This window comes from Anser cygnoides, chromosome 3, assembly GCF_040182565.1.
Source record: "Anser cygnoides isolate HZ-2024a breed goose chromosome 3, Taihu_goose_T2T_genome, whole genome shotgun sequence".
Classification (NCBI taxonomy): Eukaryota; Metazoa; Chordata; class Aves; order Anseriformes; family Anatidae; genus Anser; species Anser cygnoides.
The window spans coordinates 46,738,482-46,763,470 of NC_089875.1; positions in this window are offsets into that span (position 1 = coordinate 46,738,482).

Genomic DNA, 24,989 nt, shown 5'->3' on the forward strand with positions numbered 1-24,989 from the left:
AGAAGCTGCAGCTCCTCCATGCTCTTCCGCTGCCCCATTACGAAGTCCCACTCAAAGACGTTCCTGCCATGTTGTCTGGTAATGAAATACAGTCTGGAAAATAAGCATCTGCTCGTAACAATGCTCTGTAGATCCAGTTTGTAGGTCTCACTGGTCTATTTTGCATGTGGATGGTACCATACCCATGAACATTGTGCCAACATTTCTCCTCTGCCGTAGGAGCATCAGTCATGCAGGCAGTAGCACTGAGGCACAGAGAGTTTTGTGGACCATTTCAAAGGGGGTTATAACGCCCAGAGGATGAGCGTTATAATTCACCTCTGATCATCCTAGCACAGGTGACTTGCTCAAGGTCACAAAGAAATCAGTAGTGGGATTGATACTGAAAGTGGCAGGATCAAGTTCACATCAGTCTTCTTAACTGGACTTCTGACAAATAATAGAGCAATACATCATTAACTGGAAGATGACATCTAAGGATTTTCAGAGTATGCTATTCATTCCTGTCATATTTCATGATCTGAGTCCCAGTTTGAGAAAAAGGGTCCAGTTTTCAGAAAAAAAAAAAAAAGGCACTTACTGACAAACAGGCTTTTCAGATTCTGTTGAAGTAGGAAGCCAAAATAAGAGGCAGCTCAAATCACTAGCCAGTTTTGCAAGTCTTTCCACCTTGCAAGATTTTAGCTACCATTTGCCTTTAGCCCCGCCTCTCCCCCCCAAAAGAAAAGGGAAAAAAAAAAAAAAAAAAAAAAAAGAAAGAAACAGAATTTCATTCATTTTAAGAAGCTTATGATGTCACATGTGAAATGTCAACAGATAGCAACTTAGACTAATCCCTAAAAGATGACCTACTTGAAGGTGTTTGACAGCCTATTCAGTCTCTCTGCACAGCATCAGTAAATGACATATTTATGAAGCCAGATTTTAAATGCATCAGATTTCATACAAACCAGCTGATTTACTGTTGGATCAAACTTTGATTTCTTAGTCTAACGTTTAAGGAAGAGCGTGTTAGAGACACTTTGTATTCCTTCTCCATAAAACTGCCTGAAAACCTGAAGCTTTCATGTTTCCTTAATTCATTTTTATCTGAGCTGTTCTCTTTTATTACCACAGATATGAAGCTAGAATTTTCTTCTAACTGCATTTCTTTCTATGGAGGTCTAACGTCCTCCGGCTTGAGGGCTTTTCTTTCCCTGCAATCGAGGGAGCATTAGCCACAGACACTGGTGGAAGCAGGAGTATATCCTTAACAGACATAGATCAAAATCACAATGTTACATATATCATCTGAACAATTTTAAGAAAATTCCATCCAGTCTAGACCTTTCAAATAAACAGGGAAGTTTTTTTTTGTTTGTTCCTTTTTTTTTTTTTTTTTTTTTACTTTTCAGCAGAGGTATTTTTCCACCTGGCACCAGACCCAAGAGGTGGGAGATTACTTCAAGACAGTAAAGATGTTGGCTGAGCAAAATTCACCTCTGCCCAGAAGGCCAGCCCAAGGTCTTATATGATCTACAGGCCTTGTGCTGACCCCTGGCACAGGCACACTTTTCACTGTCATGCAAACAAAAATGAATAGTCTTGCCTGAGCTGAGCTAGGGAAGGGCAGGAGCCAAGGGTGGCTATACTGATGGGCCATGAATTTTCCTCTGTTTTCTTCTTAATTTCCTTCCTCATCAGTGCTTTTTGGCTTAAATATAATGCTTCCTGGATGTGCCTTTAAGAAATCTGCCAAATGGGATACATTTGGGCTGGAATAATTGCACAAAACCCATGGACATGTTGGTTGTGGAAGCTGTAACCTGGGTGCAGCCAGAAGGGATGCACTGCAGAACAAACCTCAGAGCATCACCCACCCACCCCGACATGCTGAGCAGGTGAAGGAGATTCATGTCTAGCTGCAGCCTGGTTATTGAGTGTGAAAACCTGCTTGCCAGGTGTGGAGAGACCTCAGAGATGCTGGCTCCAGGACAAGAGAGAGCAGCTGAGGTTTAGTTAAAATGGAAAAAAAAAATGTCGAAGAAAATAGCGCTAGGGTACTGGGGCCAGCACTGTAGAAACAAGAGCTTCTAAAAGGTAGGATCATTTCAGGAATGTTTATGTGACCGTGCTATATGACTAACAAATTTTATAGCATTAAATAAATAAATAAATAACAATTGATAAAGAGCATCCAGTAAATAAAACATAATAAATATGCTCAAAGCTGACTGAAATATGTGATGCTGACTATTTACAAGACCAAATTCTTATTCAGGCACAGCTTCCCTGTCTTAGTGAGAAGCCGAGGACATACACAAACCTTGCAATGCAGAATGAGATTTATGCAGGTCTGAATTCTTGCCTGTGTCTTTTGGCTTCAGTCAAAACTGAAAAGCAAACAAGAACGCATGTGATCTCCTCTTAAAAATGCAGGAAGAGTACTGAAAAAAAAAAAAAAGAGGCCTTCGGAATGTTATGAGCTGTTCTCCACCTCCACAAAGGCAGGACTCCTTTCATTGCATATCACTACTACTTTTTCCAATAAAAGTAAATCCTAGCACTTTTGTATGTATGTTTTATGGATCTCATCCACCCACTGTGGATCTGCTAGAAATAACTTTTTATCTACATTCCTACAGGTAAAAAGTTCATTTTCTTCATTAAAAGAAGAAAAGAAAATTTGAAACACCGGATGAGCAATTGTTAAGAAAATTAGGACTTATGTGCTTATCACATTAAATTGTATAGGATTGCATCTTTCCTATGATATGCAATTATCAAGGCAATCTCACCTGCACCTATTTGCATGTTGCACACTTTCCACAGTCGGTTTATCAATATTTTACCAGCAGTTTGCTGCAGGGACTAGTCAGACCAAGGCATAAAGCAAATGGGGGCCAGCGGGATACTAGGTCTTCAAGTGAAATAAAGACACTGATTTTTGAATCTTAAATTTGCAATGATGACAAAGCTTGCAATGGACACAAAGTCTGGATGAGAAAATAAAGCAGCCTATTTCTTTTAGCACTAAATTATCCAAGCTGCGGGATCAAGTTGAGAGCAGCTAGCTGGTTATTTTCCTCCAGTCTTGTCATAATCTGCAGTTCAACTTTCTGCTCCATGATCTCTGGCTGTCTCACTGAGCCAGTGAAAACCTGCTTACCGTTTGTGATTATCTGCCTCCTAAACGCCCAGCATCCGCGAGGCTGTGTTATTACTTCCAGCACAGTCAAGAGGAGGGCTCAGATTATTTTTCCTTTTGAAATTGGTGTGTAATTTGTGGAGGGAGAAATCATTATGACCTTGCGTGAACTGGAATTTTACAAATACCTCGCTTGTTTTGGGAATGAAGGAAAAGCCTGCACTGACAATTTTGCTTGACTGCAGAATGATGTTCACCTTTGAGTCTTCTTCAGAAGACATGCCTTTCTTTTTTTCTCCAATATTACTTTACAAATACATAACAATTCAGATCTGACTGATGAAATACTACTTTTATTAATCGCTTTTACTAACAGTCTCTTATAAGAGATGGGAAGCAAATATGATTTTTAACTGCACTCTTTGATATAAATTACTATGCAAACTTGGCTTTGTTATGTTTTATATTTCTGATGTAATAGCTGGGGTTTTATGCAGTCTGCTGTATAATGCCATGCTTATTACCCATCTTGGATTTTTATATATATATATATAGTGCATATATACATGCATATCTATACACATCCATGTAAATTCACATGATGTAGAAGGGTCACCTACTCTTCCTCAGCATATTTATTAATTTTGAAAATTGTTAAATTATGACAGAAAATACATTCTCTAAGAAAGGATGTGAAATCATTCAGACTTCGGGTTGTGTCCCAAGTTTGGTCTAACCAACTTAGAAAAAGACAAACAAACTTATTTTTTGGTGAAGGGACTGTTTTCCAAAACCATCACATGAACAGGGAGCTTGTTAAATGAAACCTTCCTCAGTTCTCCCAGTGTCCAAAACACAGAATGAAGACAAAGTCATTGCTCTCTGGGGTGGCGAAAAGATGGGAAATGTTACTCATATTTCTGCTTGCAGAAAACTGGATGAATTATGGCTGGCAGCTAGCCCCTGAGGGCATTCTGCATATTTTAACTCTTAGCCCCTGCCTTCTCTGAATAGGCACAAGCTTTGCAGGACCAACGGGCAGGACCACTCTCTGAAATGTGCTGGTGATTAAATTTTTTAGGCAGTCCAGAAAATGCCAAAATAGAAAAATCTTTTTTGAATATGTACACACACATACATGAAGTGACTTCAAAACCAAGCTTTGCATGGAAACATGAAAGACATTGCAGGGGACATTATGGTGCAGTTGAGCTGGTCACTAAGACATCTTCTGAAACAAATATTTCTTAGGTAGTTGTAGGAATCTGCTCTAAACAAATTCAGGGATTTCAGAATTCATTCTCAGACAACTGGATATGGAAGAAAAGAGGAAGAAACAATTTGCAAAAGAAAGTGGCTATAACTAGATTCGTTGACTTGTTTTTGTGTTTTCTTCCAGCAGCTGATTTATTGTTTGCTCTAGGATACATGGACAAAACATTAGAATGGCAGAAGCTGCTCCATAGTTAATGTCAGTTTTTAGGCTAATTTTCTCTCTTACACCTTCTTCAAAAAAAAAGTTGTTCCCGGTAAAAATCCCAGCTGGCACATCCCATCCCAATGAAAGAATGCCAGGCAGCAACCCTCACGTGGCCTTTTAGAGAGAGGCAGTCAGCTCTGAAATGTCCCTTTTCCAGCTGTTAAAACCCTAAAGCTCTTGACATATTATATCTTGCTCACTGTTTGATCTACAGGATGCTATTTTGTTGTTGTCTTGGCTGAGACATATCGTTTACAGTGGCCAGGGTAAATGGAGATGATTACAAAGACCTTGCGTGCTAACACCTTTCTAGTTTATATGTACTAAGGTAGGCAGCACAAGAATTAATTACATGTCGATTAGAACAGTGATAATGAAGGTACAATGAAGCTACTTTAGAGAAAGCTTTAAGGAGAACTATATATATAAAAAGATATCCAACGAAAGCTCGTTTGATGTATGCAGAATAAGACTGCCAACACCCTGTGCATCAAAAAGGCAAATACCAGATTTTTACCTCAGATTCTGGATGCCCTGCTGAATTTTTTTCAGATAGCTAGCAAGACAGACTAGCCTAACTGGATGCTGGCAAGCTGTCCCTGTCCTCCTTCTCTGTTTTTTATTTTTAAATTCTTTCCTACCTCTGTTTTATTAGCTTAAAGTTAACTACTTTCTTCAATTCAAACGTCATTGTTCCCCAAATGGAATATACACGTAGATTTCTGAACACTTGTTTTTCCAGAGGGTGATTTGGTTTTATTATTCAATACCAGCTTTCCAATTTTCCTTTTTAATTTTTTTAAATTATTTATTTATTAAGGGTGCACATCTAGTCCTTTTGTTTTATTTAAAACCACAGAAGCTCCTGGTAATGGCAGGTGTGCCCGTTGTTTTTCTGCTCCTGATGCTTTCTGCATCTGGTAGGATGGCAACCTTCTGGGAGCAACCTGGCCTCATCTTTTGTGCACATGTATGAGGATACAAGTTCTGAGGATAATCAGGCCAGCAAAGAATACCCAGAAATGTGTAGGTGAATGTCAACGTGAAATCCAGCAAATGCTGATTTATTTTGTGCTGCATTTGAAAACCACATGTGTTGCTGGCTAGCCCAAATGTTCTTGATTTCTGTCAGGCTTTGGGCTACCAGCTAGGCTGAAGTGCAAGGTGTCTCCCTTGTTTCAGAGACAATAAATGAGACCCACACCCCCTAATAGGATAAAGGTCAAGAAAAAAAGCCTCAAATTGAAATTAATTGGATTTCCTTACTTCAGAAATATTAGAGAAGGCACAGTGGATCAGACCAAGGGGCCCTGTAGCTCAGCACGTTGCCTTGGACAGGAGTCAGTGGCAGGTGCCCAGGGGAAGTGCAAGAGCAGGGCTTGCATGCAGTGGTATTTTCCTGGAATATTTTCCCAGCTTCCAGTGATTCTTGGCTCAGGGTTTGTATGAGAAAGAGGAGGTGCATTAATATTTAATAGCCCTCAGTGGAAAACCCATGGAAGAAAAATCACTTCTTAAGCCCCCTTCTCTCCTTTCAAGACATGTCATTACCCAAAATGTTGGAAGTGAACTTTTGTTGTGTACTTTTGTTCTTGCAGCAGCTAAATATTTGCAGTTCTTGGCAAGGGCCATGTATTTATTGGTGATTCAGCCTTCAGCATTCAGCACAATGGTGACACTATACAGGGACAGTGCAGGGCTGAACCTGCAGATCCTACCAGCACCTCTCCTCCTTGTCCATCTTCCTTGTTATGAGGTGGGAGGAATGATGTGAAGCCTTCTCCTGACATTTAAATACATGAGCTTGTGAGTTATTTCTGAACCATACCCAAAATAAAAAGGATGGTGAGAAGACACTTGTTTCTTCCTACTAATCAGCTGTAGCAACTTTTTATCTCCTAGATTCCGTATTAATATTGAATCCCCTAGTCTTAGCATTTAGATTAATCATCCGTTTCACTGCTAACATTTATATTACTGCTTTTCTTTCTTTCTTTCTTTTTGTCTCTCTTTTTTTTTTTTTTTTTTCCTGGTCGCTTCCTATAAAACAGAAGTTTACTTACATGGAAAAGGCCAAAATCAGTTACTTTGGATTCCCCCTGGGCCATGGCTCCATGAGTAGAGAAATGGAATTTTTGGCACCTGGCACTGTGTCAAAAACCTGACAGCCACAGGACGTTTGTCAGTCTGACTAGACTCTGCTGATTCAGATGTGCTAATGGCTGATAACATTTTCCCAGCAGATCTGCAGGAGTTATTGTCTGTAGGCCTTTGACTGGAAATCTCATGGTCTTTTCTTGTTACCTACACCCTGTCTGCTGCCAACACGCCTCAGTTTCCAGTTGTGTCCAATGCATACTATGGGGAGTGTGGCTCCACTGTTCTCTCTGTGTCTGCAGGCAGAAATCACCTTCCATGTGTCCTACCTGCATCCCAGTGGACCCAAATACAACTACATGCCTCAATGGAGCCAACAGACATGTCCACACGCTTGGCTGTCACTGCAAAACCTGTGGAAAAATACCATTTGCCATACTGTCCCGCAGGGATAACTTAAACACTTTTTGTAGAGTCTTTCAGATTAACCTACTCAGGTGGCCCTACAAAAACAAAACAAAACAAAACAAAAACCCACAGCAACAATGGGTGCTACCAAGTATTTTGGTCCTCTTGGCGCAAAGGAATTGGACTGCATTACAAGCTGGGACATAAGTATAGCCCTTGAAATCATCACAGAACCTTTGTGGGAGCATTTTTCACCCCCTTTGTTCGGAGGCAGTTGATCTCTTCCGAAAAGGATGGAGAGATAGGAGCATGAAAAACCACCAGCCGTACACTGTCTCAATTTACCTCACTGCTCCCCATCACAGGAGCACACTTGCTGTGATGCTTCGGCCAGGCAAGAGATGTGAAAACCCGACTGTTGTGTAGCCTGCCAGACCAGCAGAACGAACTAGCAATTGTCACTCATGGTGATTCACAAGGTCCTGGCACAGAACAGAGGAGAACAGAGAGAGGCAAAGGATAGGCATCTGCCTCTTCTCAGCAGTCCCAACCCTAGAGACACCCATATGAGCAAGGCCTGCCACATTGTCCACTTGCTCATCCCCTGAAGAACGAGTGGAGAATCTTCTGGATAGTATAAAGCAGCTCTGAGTTGTCTTGCTGGCTGTCCAGTTTCCACACTAAAGCAGAGTAGCAGTGTGTGGTGGATAACTCGTCCCTTAATACTTAGACTGGCTTTAGTCCTTTACAGGCAAGGCAAGGCATCAGGAAATTTAGCTTAATCAGCAGGAGCTGTGTGAATCATCTCTGACAGGTGTAGGGATGCAGTGAGGTGTAGATTCATCCTGTTACTTGACGTGATTTGGAAATATCTTGCTGGACACAGTGCTCAGCTTCTTCCATAGACCTTTTGCAGGTAACCAGTGGAAACACATGTGCTGGCCTTAAAACTGGGAGGCTGGTCCCTGGAGGTGCCACCTCCAAAGATCCCCTCAACGCAGCTGGGACAGTGCTCTCCAGTCACAGAAAAGAGAAGAGAGAAGAGAAAGAGAGAGCAACTGCAACACCAGGGCGGCCAGGTCATGATGGCCTGGCAAACTGACACGGGCTCCCTAAAGTACACAATTACTAACCTGAGAGAAATGTAGCTGAGGGCTTGCTTCTGATCTGGATTAAACCTCTGCTGCCAGACGGTGTGGTAGATACAGAGCTGGTATTAATGAATGCTGAATCACAGATCCAGTGAACAATACCTGGGTCAAACTCTGCACTCCAAGCCCATATATTACTGCTGCTGCTGTGTCCCTGATTATGCTACTCAGTAAACTGACGCGATGAGATAGAAAACTATTATTCATACCGTTTCAGTCAAGAAAGGGGCTGCAGGTAAGGAAGATAAGAACAGCCAGAGCGGTTATTAGAGCTAATACTATTCTGAATGACCTGCCTTGACATTAAAATGCCTTGGAGAATTTGCTCTGCCCTTAAAAAGTGAAGACTTTGCTTTTCTGCATAAGTCTGATTAAAAAGTGCCAAGTTTCATGCATATGCCGTTAGAAACCTGCAAAGATACCTCAGCAGGTCCAGGCTCATCCTGCTAACAGCAGAACTGTGTAGGTAGAACACCACCACTGCCTTTAGGGAGCAGCAGAGAGGGACGAAAACATCTGCATTATAAGGAGGTAGGCTGCTATTTAAACTACTAGAAAAAGGTAGCCAACATTAGTTTAATTTCTATTTTAGGCAGCAAAACGAACAATTCCACCAAGGCAGCTGTTAAAGCAAGGAGCACAGCTCTTCTGAAGCTGTTGTCTGGGTGGGGTGTGTGCCATAAGCCCGTGGAGAGAGTGAAGAACTGCACAGGAATTTAAGTAGCTCTCAGACTCTGCTCTTCCCTTCTGCAGCCCAGAGAGCTTTTCTCTAGGCTAGTGGGGTATTTGGCAAGCGATGGCATTTATATGTCAGCTTGTTTATCATAACAGTTACATTCAGCTGGCTCAGAACAAGGCATATGCTGGCTCGTAGGCTCAGCTGGTACAAAAAGCTCAGTACAACTGATGCTCTGGGTGTTGGGACACAGGAAGCAACAAGCTTGTCCAGACTCCAAGGTGTTTAGATTTGTATAAAGAGAAGTGGGACAAACCATTAAACAGCAAAAATACTTACAGGAATGAATTCAAAGTCCTTTTTCTCTGTCAGTTAATTTGTCACCAACTCAAAGTTAAAATACATTAGGGTTCAAAATGTATGTTATTATATTAAAAAAAAAAATGAAGTGTTAAAGCTAGTGCTGAAACTGAACTCTGCTATAGCCATAGAGGATACAGTGCAGATAGAGTGGCTTGGCTTAAACACAGCAAACCTCCCAGGTCGGATACCTATTCCTTGTCTACACTGCAAATCTTGATACAGATGTCTTGGCAAACCCTCCTCATTCTTACAAATCTCCAGTATTTTTACAGATGAAAAAGCGGGGCATGTCACAGCATTTAGAGAACTAATTATAAGTGATAATAATCCAGCAGACCTACACTGAGATTAAAATGTCTCATGGAGTCATTTTTGCCCTTGAAAGGTGGATGCTGTTTTTTTTTTTTGTTTTTTTTTTTTTTGTTTGTTTGTTTTTTTTACAGTCTAAATTAGGGACACATAGCAAAGTTCTCTTGCAAGGCCCCTGATGAAATGAACCACAACAACAGAAATACTTCCCCTCAGCAAAGTGCCATGGAGCACCAGCTAACAGAGTTGCAGCAGCTATCACTGCGGACTTCCCACACTGCTGACAAAACTTAGAGATGGATCACGTCCCAGATGTTTCTATGATTTCCCCAAGTCAAACAATGACTTTCCAGTCCTTTGGCTAGCTGTGCTGTGAGGATGCGCTTGTCAGAGGGTATGGACTAATCACGATGATCTTGGTGGCCTATGTACTTTATCCAAGCCCGTAATAATCCCTTCGTCACCTTGCCAGCAATTTTGCAGACAACAAATAGTGACGGAGTCTGCTGCCCTAATGCTCCTCCTGCCCAGCATTCGGGCATGGGTGCAACCGCCGTGGCAGGGTGGGTATCGCACAGCAGGGCGGCATCTTCTGCCCTGCAAAACATGACCCCCACCCATGGAGGCGGCACCTCCCATGCCACGTTGATCACTGCTAGGAAGTCCTGCTCTGGATGCTGCAGGGTGGCACACCAAAGGGAGACGTGGATCCGATGGCGTTGGCCCCGGGCAAGCAGCCAGGGGGTGCTGACAGTAACCTCTCTGGCTGCCGCTGAGGTGATCTCCCCATAACTCCCTTTTGTTTCCTCTGTCTGGTCTTCCAGAATACACAGAAGGATGCTGGGGACTGTACCTGAAAACTGGCTTTGAAATGGTGCAAATCAATGCCTGTTATCCTCAGTGATATAGGAATGACAAGGATGTATGGGCAATCACGTGTTCCTGGGAGTTAGCCCCATGAATCTGCAGGTCTGGGAACTGGGAGGACACATGCATCATTTGCAGGGCAGAAACAGCTTTCGTACCCATTGAGGACATTACCATTTTAGCCAACCAACATTTAAGCCTATAGTGAACACACAACATAAGCTGAAGCTGCTCACCGCCTTCAGTGGGTGGGATTTCACCTGCGGTCTGAAGTAGTGTGCTGCTACTGAGTCTACTGAGCATCACTGCTCCTGGGTCTCTGAGGCCCTTTTTCAGCAAGGCATTAATTTTATGGTTAACACAGGCAGCTGCCGATTGTTACGCTGGGATTATGCATGTGTTTATGTTTCTTGCTGAATGGGAGTCTTAATGCATTATGGGGAACGCATTAAGGAAATTGGCTTGAAGGCTTAGAAAAATCATTATTGTATCTGATCGCACTGAATATACAAAAAAAGTGCTTACCTCTTCCTTTTTTTCCAGGTAATTACCAGATATTACTACAGGGTAACTTACACTCGAGCTATCAAATCTAACACTGACCATTTATTCCCATTGATTAAAGGGAACACTATAACAGCAGACGGGGTTTAAAATAGACACATTTATTAGATTTGGGATGAAACAGTACTTTTTGAGGATGTATCTGGTGTACTGGTTTGGGGGTGGCGATGAAACAGTGCTTAATAGTTCTCTTATCTAGCTTGCTCATCACACGACAATCCAGCAGCAATTAACCAGTATCTACTGGCCAGCAGCAGGAGCTGATGAACTCGCCGGGCCAGTCCCCGGGCAGCGGGCGGATGACAACAGGCAGAGTCACAGGGTGCGCTGGGAGCTGCCTCTGCCTTCCCCGCCAGGAGAGCCGCAGCCTGCCCAGAAGGCAGCAGGAAGGGCTCTTCTCGTGGGGGATCCTGCCCACGCTGATGAGAAGCCCTTTATCTCTCAGAGGCCGGAGACAGACTAAAAAATCCAACGCCTTACAGCCTCGAAAGAGAGCTGAGCCTTTTCTCCTTTATCTTCTGTATTATCAGCTAAGCTCCTGCTCCTTGGTTCCAGTTTTATCCATTCCCTCCATTTTCATCCTTCATTTACCATTTTCGGACTAGCTTCAAGCCCACGGGAGGCATTGCAGGGGCAGTGAGCAGTGGGGAGTTCGTTCTCTCTGCCTGAGCCTTGTGTGCAGGCGGAGATGCCACAGGCATGAGCAACCAGAAAAAAATCCTAAAATCTAGACAGCTGCTCAGTTGCAAGACATAACACTCCCATTTATAAAAGGCAGGAGACACACCTAGAAGAGCTAATTTAGAAATAACAATAATAATACAACTTGTGACCTATACACCCTGTGTGAAGGGCAAAAGCAGACTGAATGCTTAGGGGAACAGTGGTTCTGAAACCTGGCTATTACTCTTGTTTTTCCAAAACAGAGTCTACAGAGGAAGATCAACAAGGCCATGGTAATTCTCAGGCTGGTCAAGGAGCTCGAGAATGGTGATACATTATGCTAAGATCTGAACAAAACTGCTCCTTAGTGACTCAAAGCCTGGTCCCGGTTTGTGTCAGGGGATCAAGACGCATGGTGCAGCCCTGTCCCACGCCTGAAACCCCTCAGTGCCTCTGGACACCTGTGGCAAAGCAGGGGCAAATGTCCCCCCACCAGCCACCTCTGTGGCCCCCAGGTACCTGGGGACAAGGTTGGCTTCATGCTTCCCATTTGTTTCAGAGAATGGCAAGGCCTGGAAGGCCCACCCGAACCCTTGAGCTCAGCCTTATGTAGACTACTTCCCTGAAGACATCCGAAGGAGGTTTGTTGTCTGCAACTTTATCATCTGGTCAGAGGGGAACTGTGTCTAGTTCATAGGAGATATGACTGAGTTTCTCAAGAGCAGAAATACACTGGGCCAAAATATCTCTTCTCTGAAGAAGATGAAGTCCAGCTAAGACTAACAGAAATCTTGAGGTTAACCCTGACATTTGGATGCTCCAGTGCTGTTCAGACCCACATTCTTTTTAAAGCTGGTGATGCAAATAGTGTCTGCTTCCAGAGATTAAAACAAGGGATGGCTCAGATTTTGAACACAGCTTCACTAGGGAGAAATGCTGGATTCCCCCTAGTGCGAGAATTTTTCATTGTCAAGTACTGGAATTTGCCATCTCCTGCCAGTACAAGTTTTGTTTCTGTTGTAAATCTAATTTATAGCTTTCACCACAATAGCCCTTATATTTAAAATGGCAACATGTACTTCCTCCGAAGTATCTTGGCTTTGCTCACCCATCACACTCTGGGCAAAAAATATGTCCTCCTCCTAAAAGCTGAGTGTGGAAATTTGCAGCCAGCAGGGAAGGTCTGGGGGTTAACATTGCAAGAACTTCATGCCTTCTGACTTACTAGGAGAAAAAATACGCAAAGCGCATTTTACTTTTATCAGGGGAGGGATTTTTTTTTCTTTTTTTTTTTTTTGTAAGATAGGTTGGTGTGTTGTTGGATTTGGAAGCCCCAGTCATGTCAGTGATTTAGCTGGGCAAAATATATGCTCTGGTCCTTCTGGAGCCTTAGAGATCCAGCTGTGCTGGGGCAGTCACCAAAGCAGGGTCTAATTTAGTATAGTCACTACTGAGCAGCAGGAACAACGTATCCCCATTCTTTTGCTTGTGAATGCAGCAACTGTTCAAGAATTTTGGGGGGCAAAACCTCACTGAAAAACACATTGGTGGCACCAGAAGGGCTCCCTGAAAAGAAGAATGAGTTTGGGATATGTAATTTAAAATCCCAGAGTTATGAAGGATTACCAAACATGTTTCTCACTCACAGGATGAAACCCTTGACTAAACTCCAGCCCATGCAGCTTTCTGCTGCCTCACGCAGTTGAGCAAACATGCAATTATATGCCACCAGCAAGGCTGTGCAGTTACGTACCTCTGAAATTGCCAAAGAGTTCAATTAGCTAACCCCATCATAATGCATTTAGCACTGTTTGTTTTGCTCTTGCCTTTCCTTTTAAACTAAAAGGGTGGATGAAATTAAGTAAACATTCTGTTTATTAGCAGTTACCGTCTTCACTTCACGGATCTCAGGAAATGAGCGCTCTGCGATAACCGGCAGCATCAATTGCCGATTTACCAGGAATCCCCTGCAGTGCATCTCTGCGTGAGCCAGTGGAGGCTTCAGGATTGCATTGCCAGCTCCACCTGCCCCCAGCTAAATTAGGGTTGCATTGGACAGGATGTGTGGAATGCCAGTGGTGCCTATAATTTCGTCAGGCTATTCTCCAATGGCTCCTATTTCTCCAGGTAGGGAATCCTGAGTGGAAATAAGGGTATGAAATACATGTGCTGGGTCAATTAGATATCCCAGACCTGTAGCACTTATCCCACACCAATATATAATAACTGTGGAATCTGGGACAAACTGAGCTTATAAAATGTGTGCTGTACAGCTAAGTGCTGTAAATCAGGGGTGTCAGCAACATGTGGGACTTGCCTAGGAACTGCAGGTCAGCTGGGCAGCACAGACACAGAGGGTTTGCCATGAGCATGGTTGCTGTAAGACTGTGTGTGTATGGGGGGGTGTATAATGACTTTAGCCAGTGTGAAGCTACCTGATGAGAGAAAATTTATTTGGCATCTGCAAATCCTGGAAAAAGTCCAAATTCCCATGTTTTTTTCTCTGCTTGTACAAAATTTGTAGGCTGAAAAAGAGGACATGCTCACTTAAACCCAGAATTATGGGTCCCTAAATTCAAAGTATTTAACCCTCCTGAAAGTGCTTGTATGGCGCGGCGGGGGACATTTTAGTACCTCGACCCAGCTGTTCCCATGGAATATGGAACACTTTATTTTCCGAAGCTCGTAAAAAATAATATTGGGCAGGCTACAGGTGCTTCGCTCACACCTGTGCTGCTCTCCTCAAATTAAGTTGCCGGTGATGGATGTGTAATTGTGTGTGCAGATGTGTATCTGACAGGATCTTAGAAGCATTTGTTTGTGAACAAAAGGAGCAGCACCCAGCCCACTCCCCTTCAGCTGACTTGGCTCCGCAGGGCGAGCTTGGGAAAACAGCACTTCAGACCTGTCTCAGACTTGATAGTGATGGAGATAGCTGCATTACCTGCTGCATATTCAGCGACCTTGTAGTGTTTGCAGGGCTGTGGCTGTTGGGGGAGATTTTCAGAGATGCCTTTTGACTTGTCAAGCGAGCATATCTGATGTGGGAATCCCTGACAGACAGTGAGCACACAGCCCTGCCGTGCCCCCGGGGCGAAGATTGCCACAGCTCCCTTCCCTCCGCTCAAGGCCCAGCTCCCAGGTCCTCTCCTCACCCTGCCCACCCAACCTGCTGTCGGGCCTCCTCCTTCTCCCTGCCCGCTGCTCCACGGCATTTCCCCTCATCTCTGCTCAGTTGGGGTGCTGGGGGTGCCGGGTATTTCTTCTCCTCATGCTCCTCTGGTCGACATCCCCAAGCCTGAGGAGAACGGGGCGCGCGTGGGCCGGTGAGGGCAGCCGGCCCTGGCAGGAGGACTCGGAGGGAAGGAGAGGAGTAGCCCAGGGCTATAAGAAAATAATCTGTTGTGTCTGTGGAATTAATCTGTTGTGGCAAGGCCAGTATTAACTTCTACCCCTATTCTTCTTTTCATTGTGTTCGCCAAATGAGGCTACGCAATCGCACAACACACGGAGTGCCTCCACCAAACCAGGTCCTCCCTCTAGGCCCCCCTTCTGCTCCCTCTTCTTCCCTGTAAAATAGATCAGAAATATTCTTAATTTACAAGCTGTTACTAGTCAGTAACTCAGTAAATATGTTTTTCAAGGACACAAATATATAAGAGATTCCGGGCATGTCTGCAAAATCCAATTGTTTTCAGTCAAGGAACCATCATTTTCCATTACTGTGCTCACTCCAAATTAGATACTCATACTTTTTCGTCTTATTTTTTATTCTACTGCTGTGTACGGATTTACAGCAGGGGAAGACCTACTCTTGTTTGAAATATCCACTGTCATTGATGAATTCTTCATGAGATGCATAATTAAAAGTTACTTAATTTTTTAATGATGTCCATAAATGTATATGAGTGGTCTCCAGGCTATATAAATTTCCATGCACCGACACTGAGCAATAAGCAATTCAAAGATCTGATGTACTAAACAATCCAGATAGGTCAGACGATCAAATGTGACTTTTCCAGCTTTAACATTTATGGTTTTTGAAGAACAGAAACAAGCTTACCATGCATGCAAAAGGAAATCATTTCTTATTTGATTTGTACTACAAGCATCACCTGGCAACTTGATTGTAGCCTTGCCTTTCATCTGAGTACATCTGTGTTGATCCCTCCTTTTGCAAAAACATTATGCCTTTTACCTTGATATTGATCTGTTTCCCAAGGATTAGCATAAAATTGTACAGCCCTCTTAGAGCTTTATCATATCTTCATTGCAAAACCCATATAAGCCCTTTTCTATTATGACAGAAGAGTTTATATCACATCCCTTAATCTGTCAGCCTTCTGTAGGAATGAAAGATGTAGATACGATTACAGAGTTTGAAACTCATTCCTAGACCAGTCCTGCTGCCAGGCAAAGAGGATATATATCCGTCCATCCCACTCACCTCAATCCCTCTTGCAGAGTTTTGTAATGCGAGCTGCATGCACACGGTGCTTTAAGCACCCAGTCCCCAGGTGATCATGAGTCTGTATCGTTAATTATATATTGATAAAAATCTTCTCCTAAGACTGATTTTACACCCTTCTACCTAATGTCTATTGTCAAAAGTGACTCTTCTAAATAGAGGAGACTTCATAATCTCTGATGATAAATATTGTTACTACATTGGCATAGCTGAAGGATCAGTGAGACAACTCCCATGTGCTGCTCAAAGACTTTAGGTGCATAACTGCACTAGAATTCCCTCCACGGTATTCCGCCTTTTCTGCAAGCCCACTGTTTGCCAAGGATGCCAGGAAAAGTATTCTTTTTCCTTTTAACTACACTGTTCTGCCCTGTCTTATGCACCAGTACTATACTGTTAAGAGAAACTGGACCAGAGTATAATGTCAAACTATTCTAAGCACAGCAAATTAAATGCGTATGTTTTTAGAAAAAAACATTTAAAGAACTGTTGAAGAGGTTACACAATATATTTTTTACCTTCATACATAGCAAGGAGCTCTGCTGCTTGCTTTCTCTGCCACTACGCCCTTCTACTCAGGTGTCTCCTTCAATTTGCCACTTTTTTTTTTTTTTTTTTTTTTTTCAGAGGAAATAAATTAAAAAGGAAGCTAGCAGTAGTTTTTTCTCCAGTGACATACACTGCAGTACTGCAAACCCGGCCCTGCTGTGTGCAGTCACCCATTTTTCTAGGCAGGACTTCCTGTGAGTTTAGGGCTGACACACTGAGAATGCCCCGTGTCACGGTGACACTGGTGCTCATCCAGTGACACTTCATGAGAGGTGAGAAAGCTGTCTGCAGAGTGAGAAACTCTGGATAAAAATAGCAAAGTCCCCTGGGCCCCTTGCTTCCAGCGGGTGATAATAACAACTAACATGCCAGCCTTGCTCTGGGTGGACACTGCAGAAGCTGGTGAAGAGGCGGATTAAACGGTAGCCCTGAGAAACACCTGGTGAGCGTCCAAGTGCGCACGGGTAACTGGGCAGGGAGGGAGAGGAAGGACAAAGCCCAGGGCAAGATCACCCCTGAGCAACCTTTTATCAAGTCTGGGCCTTTTCAGGTGTTACCTTTCCATGTCCCACTTTCCTAGCAGAAAAATATTTCCATGGACATCTTTCTCCATTGATCATGACCGCTTTTTCTGACCTAGTGCTATACTGGCAGGCATGTGTTTGTAGTTCAGAGCCCTACAGGGGTGAGGGTCCTTCCTGGCAGATGCCTGAGGGTGCCTCCAGCACGTGGGCTATTACTGGTGTCCTTGGTCCCCTGCCCTGCTCCCACAGGTCTGCATCAGGCACGCCTGCTCCCCACTGACTCCTCCTGTGTAGGTCCTCAGCCAAAACCTCTGACACAAGCAGCACCAGTATGTGACAACACGATGCTTAAGCATTCGGTCAGTTCATCTTCCAACTCAAGCTAGCTGAAGAATAATAAATGACAAAACGCTGGCTTCCCAGCACATTTGGCTCCTCTACCCCTTTATTTCTGGATCTAATCAGTATTCCAAACTAATATGCACGCTGTCTTGCATTTCTACATTTTTGTATCTGTTCCAAATATCTTGTTCTGCATTTCTGGAAGCCACTCTGCTTGTCCCTCGGCAAGGATGGTGACAGCCGTCCTGGGGCTGGCTGCTGCACCCCATCAGTGGGAGCCCTGGGCTGGGGGAAAGAGAAGTGCCATGTGGGCATGAGAGCTGAATTTTGCCTATGGGTAGAAAACTGGGGGAAAATAAAATCACAATCAGAACACAGGCTATATCAGAATGAGCCTGGCACATGGGCTGGTGGAGGCTGGGGGCAGGGATGGCACTGCAGACTGCCGGGCAGCTGCTCACTGCTGCCAGCTTGGCTTGCCAGTGCTCTGGCTTTACGTTTTCATTTCCTTTCAAAATCTCATGAGGGGTGAGAAGCTAAAGCGCAGTGAAAAAAAATGGCCTGCAAATCACGAGCCTGCCTGGCTGTAATGATCGAGGGCATGATGCTGCAAGTGCTTCTCCATCTGCATTCGCCTCCAGCAGGCTCCCCAGCCATGCTGTGCCGTGCGTACTGTGCTGTGCTGTGCTGTGCTGAGCCATGCTGTGGGGCGGTTGGGCCTGCTCCTGGTACAGGGAAGGCACAGCCTGCCTTGTATCCATGCCCTGACACGGAGAGGAAGGGAGACCCAGTCCTAATTCCTGCTCACTTGCTGTTTCACATTGAAATCCTGCAGGAAAAGGAAGGGGAGGCAAGATGGACAGGTTCAGTAAATCCCGTTGGCATTGACACAATCCCAGTTGGGAAATACCCTGTGTGCTTTCCAAGATCCCTGGGCAAAGTAGGGTATACATTTCTAAAGCAAAAGCTGGTGAATCACCACAGCTGGAAACAACCTGCTCATTCTGCCCGGTGGCAGGAGAACATCCCAGCCAGCGCATCCCGCAGAGCACATCCCAGGGGACTGAAAGGAGCCACCCTACTGAATGCTCAGGAGTTACGTCTGACTCAGACGCAAAGCAGAATAAACACATGAACCTTTCCTGAAGCCTGGAAAGCTTTGGGAAAGCTGGTTAGGCATGCAAATAATGGGCATTTACACATACGTGTGAGATGCATGTCCATCACCCTGCTGAGGTGGACAGACTGCCGCTGATGTGTGGTGTAGAAGACTCCTGGACATGGCCGCAGGACTGAGGCCTCTGCACTTCAGATTCTTTTTTCACTGTCTTTCTCATGGCATCTTGTCAGCAGCCAGTAAGCTGCATCGGGAAAGGGCCCCAGGAGCTCCTTCCCTCTCAGCAGGCTTGGGGTTGTTCCGGGGCTCAGCCCTTTGCTCCCAGTGGGTCACGGTGCCCACTGACCACATGCAATGCAATGTGGGGTGGCACAGAAGACCTAGGGAGATAACATCTCTCGGACATGATGCTGTCCTGCTGGGCACGTCCTTGGAAACCCGCTGGCAGTGCCAGGGTGTCCAGCAGGCAGCAGCACCGGGTATAGGCACATCAGCAGGGGTTCTGTCTAGAAAAAAATGACTAGATCAGCTGAAAGGAGGACAGGGAAGGGCCTCCATCTGCTTAATTTAAGGTTGCATTCAGTTTCTTGGCAAGGAAACACAAAGAGAATACAAATATTTTTCAGAGCCCTAGCTACTCCTGAAAGATTTGGAGCTGATATGGCTACCACTTCTTTCTGTCCTGAAACAAAACTGAGAGAAGGGAGGGTATCTGAGATGCAGATCTAAGTGTCGTGACTCATGCTTATCACCATCCTGAGAATGCATCTAATTTGGACAATAAATTTAGACTTTGTGTAAACCTTCCCCACATTTCTTTGAATGCAAAACAAAGCCTACTATCCTCGCCAGGGGTGTATAACCCTCGGTCTTCCATAATTAACTTCAAAGGGCTGTTGTGCAGCTTAATTTGTTACTGGATACAAGCTACAACTAGATCTCAGAGCAGTTGTAATGATGTAAAATAGACAATTAATAATGAATAATGCCTCTGTAATCTGTGGGTCTCCCCTCCTTCCCCATGTGTTATCCTAGTAACGAGCACAAAAAAACACAAGCATTCCTTTATGTCATCTAAAACCACTGCTCTAACAGTTTATTTCTGTTCATTCTTTTTCTCCAGGTTATTGCTACATGTTCAGACTACAAATGATATCAGGCAGGGACCTCATCCTCATTGTATTTGAAAAATGTTTTTTTCCAACAGAATAAAAGTGTTCTTACAGAACAAACGTTGCAGTAATTAAGTATTCATTGAATTTTAGGACCCACTGGTAAGTGTAGATGCATTAGCCAGTCCCCAGAGACAAAGATAAGCACCAGCCTTCTGCACCACACAGCATGCACTGCTGGGGAGCAGAGAGGGTAAAAGCGATTGCCAGAAAGACGCTGTGGGGAGGAAAGCTGTGAAAGACTGCCACAAACTCTGCTCCTTTGTGGGAGGCCACTGACCCATGGGCAAGGGCACCCTCAGAGCCAGAGGAGCTCACCTATCACCCCTTCCACTACAGATATCATTGCTGTTTGACATTACCACCATTCACTGCAGAGACGGCACTGCGTAGCCTAAGTCAGGCAGCAGGCAGGGACGTTAGCTACTTCTGCAGCCCCCGGGTTTGTGCCTGCCGACTGCACTGCGTCGCGGCAGCAGCAGGAGAGCAGCTGGAGGCAGCAGAAGCAGCGGTGCGGGTCTGCTGTTGCTGCTGCTGGAGAGCCACCAGCAAAGGGCCCTGCACACAGCCATGGGCTGCAACGTCTCAAGATGTTGAGACTGGATCCTCCTGCACGTGTCCCTCAGAAGCCATGGATGCCCTTCTAGTCACGTCAAGACAGAGCAGCTGGAGGAAGAAAGGGCAAGGATGTTTTTTTGTGGGCCAACAAGTGCCTTGAGAGCTAGTCACAACACCCTTTCATCTTTTTTATTTAGCACTCAGCAAATGCAGAGCCATTTATTGTCCATTGAATAGTCTGTAGAGCTCCGCATTCGCTGAGTTGTACATGGAACTGAGCCAAAAGGAGAAGAAATAATTAAGAGTCTGCCCTGTCCATATGTTTAAAATACACTGCAAAATGAAAACATTCCTGTGGAGAGCTCTCTGCATTAAAGCTTTTCCATCATGCGGAGTTGGAATCTTTTCTCTGTTCCTTAGGGGAAGACTTAGGACAATATTTGAGAAACCAGAGTTAATAACAATTTTAAGAATCTTTCTTTCCAATTGTTTCAATTCATTATTCATACATTGTATGCCTGTATAAAAACAGAACTAAGTTATAGTACATATTGAAATTATTTCAGATATTCAGAATTCATAAGAATAACAAGGAAGAACGGAAACAAATCTGGACTCTGATGGTACTATCTGGAAAAAGGAACAGTTCATGTTTTAAAACAGATTTAGACTGAAACTTTATGGTTTAGACCCATTCATTTAGAATGGATCTGACGTCACCTGTCTCAAACCCACTTAAAGTAACTTGCTGGGTTTGAATTTCTTAGGAAAGAAATAACATGCAAAAGCCTGTTAATAATAGGGGGTCCTTGTACAGCAAGGGAGGAATTCGTGTCAATCCTTATTGACCTTAAATGAGATGTAGCCATGTGAATGCTGACCATTCCTGTTTACACAACTAATTTCAGAAAATCTCCCTAGGAATCAACATAATAGCTCCTCCGCTTCTATCAGTGCCTGTTGGACTCATTATCAGGCTCATTGCAATTGCATTCTGGTGAATCACCAGTGCAAAGCAAACAAGATCCCAGCAGAACCAGCCAGAAAGCGATCATCACCTCCCTGAGCAGCTGTGACTGACCACACAGCCAATTCCCCATGGCTGTCCCCAGCGGTTGGGACAATGGTCAAGTCGTGTCTTCTAGCTCACCCCCAGGGGCCAATTACCCTTGGTCTGTTCTGTGCTCATCAGCCCTTTGCCAAAGCTGGGACAGAAAAATTATGTAATAAAATTAAGGCTGTTTGGCTGTTTTTGTTTTCACATTAAGGACGTGCACAAAAAAACAAACTCTCCTCCCATCTCACCCTAACTTTTTCTGGCATCAGGAGTCTATGAAAGTTAAGTTGGCATAACCGGACCATAACTAAGACAGAGCCCAAGGCCATCCATCTGACAAATGCCAAGAGCTATCCTGTTGCTAATCTCCATGGAAAAGCCAGGCGCTGAACAACCTGCAGGCCAGGCCAGCAGCTGGACCTTTAAGCGGGGTCCTTTGGGCTCATGTTCAAGTCCCCTAGCAGAGCCAGGTGGAGATTTTGCTGGGACGACCCAGGCTGCACCTGCAGATTTTAATCTCTCTGATCATTCATTCATCTGGCACCTTGGAATGCAAATACTCCAAGCCGACGCGTAGCCATCAGGGTTGGCTGGACAAGGATCAAATATCCCTTGTGGAATCCCAAACATCCACCTGCGCAGGCACTGCTGGACTGGCACATGGGCTGTCCTCAGGGGAAAGCCACATATCAGCTCCCCAAACAGCCGGGGATGGTTATTGTATAACATCGGTGACCTTGTCGAGCTCTCCATGCCTCAGGGGCCTCTTCTGCCTGCGGTCCCTTGTCCCACGGCTCGGGCTGGCGGGGCAGGTTTGCACGGGGCTGTGCTCGTGGGGCACGTGCTGGCAGAGAGAGCACCGACAGAGCTGCCTGGGTTGACCTTGCGGACAGTGAGTGGAAAAAACTTCAGCATCAATCCTCTGCTTTCTGGGGAAAAAGTGCAAACAACAGGTCACTTGGGCAAATGTATCAACCTTTCATAGGACGGGCAGCAGATGTGACAAACCCTTCTCCTCTGCATGCACAGGGCAGACAAAATGCTCCTAAAATACTCTTCCTCGTTTCCTACCACACTCTCCCGGCTCAACCCATGTGCCCCTCCTCACTGCCCCAGGGCCTCTCTCCCGGCTGTAAATGCCAGAATACAGCGGTGTAACCCAGATTTCACCTTTCTTTTATTTCCCTGATAATTGAAAAACAGATTAACAGGTCAAAACAAACCGAATTAAAGAACTATGTGGGGAATTCAGTAATTAAAAGCTTGTGAATGAGTGTAAAAGCTAATCACAAAAATAAATAGTTACCCAGTAACTCCACCGCATTAAGGTAAGGGACACATATGCTGCATGATACAAGAGTGGCTGAGGGAGCTGAAACCGCTGAGAAGCCATAAGTCACAGTCTGAATCACAGGAGAAAACCCATGTTGCTGTGGTGGTCCAGGCTCCACAGCAACTGGGGGAGCTGAGCTCTGGGCACAGATAACATCCTGACATCCTGACACCGCATGGAGTGCACGCCTTGGGTACCATCTGCCCTCTGTACCTGTGTCACCTCCTTTTCCTAAGCTGGCCAGCTGAGGGGTGGGGGGCAGGTGAAGCGGTGGGGACACAAGGCTGGAAGTCTGTCCTGAAGTAACCAGCCTGTGCCCTAATAAGTAGAGCTGTTTGTCCTGGGAACCAGGCTGCTGAATGCCACTCTCCCCTCAAAGGGGAAAGGAGGTTGTGGGGAAGTTAGAAAATTCATCGTCAATTCAGTAGTGTCACCTAAATCTTTCTATCCTGATCTCATCCAGAGGGGAAAAGCCTGCAGGCACCTCCTGACAGCAGAGTAGGAAGGTCCTGTAGAACAAGTTGCACGTCTCCTCCCTTCCCATACACAGCAGGGTCGAGGGGAGAAGAGCTCTTTGGGCATCCCAAGTATTTTCCCAGCATCCCCACTGCTGCTCAAGGCAATAGGCAACCACTCCTTCAAGTTTCAGACCCACTGACACAAAAAATAGGGCTGGATGGGAGTTTTGAGGGTCAGAAGCACAACAAGGCAGAAGCAGCTGTCCTGACAACGGCCCTTTGCAGACACAGAGCTGTTGTACGAAGCAAGCATAGCCTGGACAAGAACAGTCAGCAGTCTACGGAGAGCTATCACGTAATGTTTTACAGATCTGGAAGTGTCTCACAGCCTAAATAAGCAGTGCCTAGGTTTTAAAACAAATCAGAAAATCTTTGTTAAGTTGGTAATTCTCTGCATCTTGCAGGTGGCTGTTGAGCATCAGTCACAGGTTTTCAGCAATGGCGAAATCAGCCTAAAGGTAAGCAAGGGGAAAATATATGTGCAAGATATTAAAGTAACACCAACCTTGCTGTTTAAAAAAGGAAGCACACCTATCTGAAGCAGCTGGAAGAACAGTGAAGCCTTACTTAAACCGTAGGTTTCAAAGCTAGAAGAGGCACTTCCATTACGTTCTGAAGTGCATTCTTCAGGGAGAAGCAGATGTCAACAATTGTTTGCAATACTACTGACACAGGGAAAAAAGAAAGCTTGGCTGTTGCCCAAACTCCTAATATTTTCTTTCAGCTAAATCAGTTTGACCCTGCTGGAGTCACTGGATTGAAACAGTGCTACCCCTTACATAGTTAAAGTCCTGTAGTCCTCGGTTGCTGAATTTTCTACTGATCCTTCACGGCAGCCAGTCTAAAGCAGAAAGGGTAGAAGGGTGCCTTGTCCAACCTTTTTTAATTTGAATTTATGACAGTCAGTACTGTCCTTTACCACTGCATAGCTAGGGGGAAGGGAAGAGAGCTGAGCCTTCAGCTGCGGGATTTCAGTAACCTTGGTGTTTAAACACACAGCCAATGCACAGCAAGAATCTGCTCTGCCTATTATGTGCTTTTCCCATAACACTAAATGAACTTGTTTTCTTAAAACTGAGATCTTTCCAATGCAAGGATCTTTTTTAGACACAAACTCAACATTATGAAAGATACCATATCACATCTTACCTTAGTAGGTTATGGAATTAGAAGCCATCAACAGCGAATTTTTTTTTATTTTTTATTTTTTTTTGTGCTTAAACAGCTATATTTCCTGAGCCCAAATAGTAGTTGTGTTATTAATAAGTAGAGCAATACAGTCCTAGCATTTCCAAACCCACATCGGCTCAGATATCTTAGTAAGCTTTGGAATGAAGTAACACAGGTTGAATATCTACTTTGTGCATTCAATCAATTTTAAAAGGGGAGGAATACATTTTAAAGCAATATGAAGGGAAAAAGAAAAGTTATCAAACTTTTATCAAAAAGTAGGAGAAATATAAGTTTTCTGAATCAGTTCATGTTTGCAACAGTAAACTCCACCATAAAAATTGTACAGTTCACCCTAAAACCTTCACATTGCCGGTCCTCAGAGTGACCCGACATGTGAAGGGTGTGATACTTCCTACAGGCCTCATTAAAATTACTGTCTTTTGGATAGGAAAGGCCAGCAAGGTTACTGTGTT